This window comes from Octodon degus, unplaced genomic scaffold (genome assembly GCF_000260255.1).
Source record: "Octodon degus isolate 3935 unplaced genomic scaffold, OctDeg1.0 scaffold00303, whole genome shotgun sequence".
NCBI classification, from domain to species: domain Eukaryota; kingdom Metazoa; phylum Chordata; class Mammalia; order Rodentia; family Octodontidae; genus Octodon; species Octodon degus.
Genome location: NW_004524879.1, coordinates 421,716 through 426,670, shown reverse-complemented (window position 1 = coordinate 426,670; position 4,955 = coordinate 421,716). Strand labels below are relative to the sequence as shown.

Genomic DNA, 4,955 nt, shown 5'->3' with positions numbered 1-4,955 from the left:
CCATACTCACTTCGTGTAGCCCCCAGGCCAGTCTTGCACCCGAGTGCTCCTCCTTTCTCAGCCTGCCCTGCGCTGGGATTACAGGCATGCACCACCTCGCCTGGTTTCGGTGGCTGACCCCGTGCGCTGGATGTCCCAGAGCCGGTGCAGCATGTGGTATGGGGGCTCAAACTTGGGTCCCTGTGTTTGCCAGGCAGGCACCTATGCCACCGAGCCCTCCCTGCAGCCCAGGGAGCTTAAACTTTGTATGTATACTCAGGGCTGCCGGACCAAGGCTCAGACAAGCTTGGATGTGAATGCAGTGTGGACAGGAAGGCTGTTCTGCAGCTGTGGGCTGCTGTCATAGGTGGAAGGACAAATGTCCCACACCATACATCTTCCTAATGAGCCCTGGATGACAAACTTTATCCCTGTCATTAGCTGGTCACCCTGAGAATTGACTTAATTAATTAACATGAATACTTGTTGGAAGAACCTGAAGTTTTTAATAACCCAGGCAGGTTAAACTCACACACACACACACACACACACACACACACACACAAGTACACATACACACAAACACATATACACACACAAGTACAGAGGCACAAACAAACACACATACACACAAGTACACAGAGACACACAACACACACAAATATACACACACACAAACTCACATACACACACAAGTACAGACACACACACACACACACATACAAATTCAAATTGTATGTTTTTGGGAAAATGTCATATATAGGTTTCATTCTGTAATAAAAATTCTATAACTGATATGTGAAGTAACTAAAACAGGTAGTAATTCACCCAAATATCTTTGTATCTCTCTGACTCTGTTTCCCTTTCTCTGTCTCTCTGTCTCTCTTTCTCTCGCTCTCCCTCTTGCTCTCTGTCCTGTGCCCATGTGTCTCTGTCTCTGTATCTCTCCTCATCTGTCTCTCTTTCTCTCTTTCTCTCGCTCTCTAATACTCTAACAACAAAAATGTTTGGTGTACCAATTAAACAAAAATGTTTTTATATAGGCACTGGGAACCTGGTAGTTGAAACAAAAAATTTAGTCTTTATCCCTTAGTAGTATTTCATGAATGAGAATGTTTCAGTTATAAGCATAACTTCCAAACTGTATGCATCATCTGCCAAACAGTAATGTAGCCATAGTTTTAATAAACATAATCATATTATAGTTTGCTAAAATTCTATTTTGAAAAATCTTTCTTTTCTTCAATGGCAATGACAATTTGTGTTAGGATTTTTGGTTTGCAAAGACAAAAACATGGATAACTCACTCTTGCTAAATTCCAACCCAAATCAGTGAGAGAAATAGCCAACTATCACACATTTTTAGCAAATTCTTTCATAGGTATCAATCTGTGTATGAATATGCTGAGAAGAACAATGGTGTGCATTAATATGTTGGAGTCTCTAAATATTTGTTCTGTGTTGGAAAATAGACTTTTGATCTTTAATGAGACATAAATTGAGGTACAGCCATAATAAATCACAAAAAATCCTTTGAATTTTTTCTGTTTTCTCCCAATAATAGCAACTTGTTAAAGCATAGTTCAGTTCTATTTATTGTTGAAGAAATTCATGTTGGATGTGTACCAGGATTTCTACCCAGGAGGTTCTGAGTGGTTCCTCATTTTTGTCTATTGCATAAAAAAATCAACCTCAAACACATGTCTACATGTGTGTCCATAAGGAAAGTCTTGGAATAAGCTATCAGGAATGAAGTTTTAAGGTCTCATATTAATGACATATTCAGTTTTTCTTTAAGAAATGAACACAATCTTTTCAAGGTGATTTGATCGTTTTATACAAATATCGTTTTCTGCATTCGACATTTCCACTGTCTTTTAGGCTTTGACATCGGTGTGCAGCTGTATCTGATTTTGTAGCCACGTTATAAATTTGTTTCCTTTTGCATTGCTGGAGGTGGAATCTATGGCCATTTGTATGGTAGGTGAGAGAACCATTTGTGCACAGCAGGAAAGTGAGCCCTAAACTGACATTTCCATAATTTTCTTGCCAAAAAGCATTTGTTGATGACAGACGTCATTGTCCACCTTTCGATGTACCTGTCTACCACTTATATGTTCCCATCAGTGAAATGTCTCTTTATGTGATTTGACCATTCCATGTTTGAATACTTTGCATGGTTTTACTACTGAGCATCAAGTAGCCTTATTGTATTTAAACTCTAGCCTTTTGTTGAATAAGCATTCTGTCAAATTTGTCTACCAAGTTATAATGTGGCTTTTGCATTCTCTTACAAATAATGTTCATGCCTCAGTTTTTTTAAGTCGTAAAAATATGATGCTGAGACTATTTTTCTAAGTTGGGTAATTTAACAACTAAAAATCTCAGACTATAGGAGATAGCTCAGAATTTTAAGTGCCTGCCTGGCAAGCGAATGGGCCTGAATTCAACCCCAGGTGACACATGCCATCCCAGCCCCAGAACACTAGGCATGCCATGCTGGGGCCAAAACCAGGCATGGTGGTATATGCCTGTAATTCCAGCTTTGGGGGGACTGAGACAGGGAGCACCTAAATTTAAAAAAAAATAGTATCAAAATTAAGTACATATATATCCGTTACAGAGCATCCTTGGGTTTAATCCACACTGACAAACACACACACACACACACACACACACACACTCCGCTCTTGTAGGCGTTGCTGTTTCCTTCAGCTCCGTGTGTATGCTAATATTAGGAGCAAAAACAAATCTATCAGGCATCTGGCCAAGATTCCCAGCTGCCTCTATGAGGGGCTTGGAGAAAGTATGAAATAAGAAACACAAATTTAGTAATGCGAGGTGTGGAGATGATCCCATGCTAAGAAGGATCCTGTTTAAAATCCTAGTTGTTTTAGTGTGATCTTCATGGATAGGAAAGGAAGAACCACCCTAATGAGTTACTGGGAAATCTCCAAAGTGAAATATCAATCATATTAATCCTCCATGTATCCCCTAGGAAAGTATGCAAAAGTACCCACTATGAATTTGTGGTCCCCAACACAAATCTCTTTAAAAGTTTACCTCTGTACTTACTCCTTCCAGATTTCTATTCCCCCTGAGAGATCCCTTGTCCATTCACATTTCAATTTTAATATGTTGCTTTTATGTAGAATGGGCTGGAATTTACTGCATGCTAGTGAAAATTCCATCCAAAGAAAGAAGAGGTCCTTCCTTAGAGGAAGAAATCTCCCTAAGAATAATGTTGGATGGGAAGAAAAAGCTTTGTAAATGAACCCAAAGATAAACATGCATACAATTCATGGCTGATCGATAGCCCATGATGGTTTGCAGATCCCACAGCTGTATCAGCTGATGTGGCAGGCTGAGCTTTTATTAGGTGACAGTAGAACACCTCGGAATCTTATGCACAAAGCCTAGAAGCCACGCGCTGTAATTCCAATTCACGCAAGATCAAAACCTCAACCAAGAGATAATAGGATAAGTAGTAGAACTATGTATAAAAATGCCTATGACTGTAAAAAGAAACTAAAGCATAGATGAATAGAACACTGCTAAGAGAATAGTTTATCCTTCAATAAAGGAACAGCAGTGCTTCATAGATAATTACTGTGAATTCAAAAGCTCTCGTGGAAAAACTAATGCCAACAACTAAACATGAAAAATAGAAGCTTGCAAGAGACTGTTATAACAGGCTGCTAGAAATTTTGAAGAATATCTCAGCGATGAAGGAGGAAATTGGGGTGCACATCGAGTGGGTAGCACGTGAGATTCTTCACAGGTAGAAATATTGGTTCCACACATCCAGTCATGGCCCTCGATTTGCATTGCCAGACCTCAGTAAGATTTGTGATTTTCTTGGAACTCTAATGAATATAATAGCAAAGAAGGGACTGGGTTTGAGATATAGTTGGAGAGACTCTCTCAGAGGTTCACGCATTGGTGATAAAACTAAGTGAGTAGAGGTTGGGAGGAGGTAGAACTTTCAAGAGTTGGAACCTAGTGGGGAATAGTTGGGTCACTGGGTTTTCTGACTTTGCAGAGCTTGAGGTTGTTCTCGCAGGAGCCCGCGTGGTTGCTCACGATTAGTTCTTGAGGTCCATGAATGACTCGGTGCTTCTGCTCCGTGATGTGATTTTCATCTTACACCAACGTCCAACACAAAGCCTGTATCCACTGTAAGCTTGCCACAAAAGCAGGATTGTGGCACCACGTTGCTGAGCCGCCAAACTACATGAATCTCAGCCGTCATATCTAAGGTTCAACAAAACAGAACACATAATTAAAAAGGTTTTTTTTAATATCTAAAACTAGGTGTGATGGTGCCTGTCTGTACTTTCAGCTCTGCAGAAGCCTGAGGCAGGAGGAAGCTCAGTGGAGAACGGGTAAGGGAATCCAGTTGTTGTTTTTTTTTTAACTTAATTTCTTTTATTTTATTTTGAAGAGTAAAATCAAAAGCAAAAACAAATAGCAGAAAAAAAGACCGAAGCAGGGTAAGATTCGATACATAGACTACAAATTTTCAAAATAAGAATACCAAACTAATAATGGTTGTTATATATTATTTTCATCCTCAAACCTGTTGCTCAGATTAACAAATGCAGTAGGGCAAGATAGGAAAAAATAACTGAATATTGCTGCATGTTTTCAATAAACCCTAATTATTTTTTGGGATTTGAGGAAATCTAGTTTTTATATACAGTAGAACACTACTCTGCCATAAAGAAGGAAAAACTTGAGGTGTTTGTAGGACAATACATGCACGTTGTGGTCATCATGGTATGTTTAGAGAATGAATGCGAATGACAAGCTTAAATAACAAATAGTTTTTTGCATATATCATATGGTTTCTCAACATATTAAAAAAGTACAAAATACAAGACAGATGTTAAGAAAAAGAAAGAGAAAACAAAGTACAATACAGCATGGGCAACGTATTAAAAGGTATATCTTATTTTAATATAAATGTCATAGGT

The 4,955-nt window shown here is 38.8% G+C and overlaps 1 pseudogene; it reads right to left on the bottom strand.

Annotated features, from left to right (window-relative positions):
• Positions 1–3,978: 3,978 nt before the first annotated feature.
• The window catches only part of LOC101592800, a 105,646-nt pseudogene continuing 104,669 nt past the window's right edge, over positions 3,979–4,955 (bottom strand).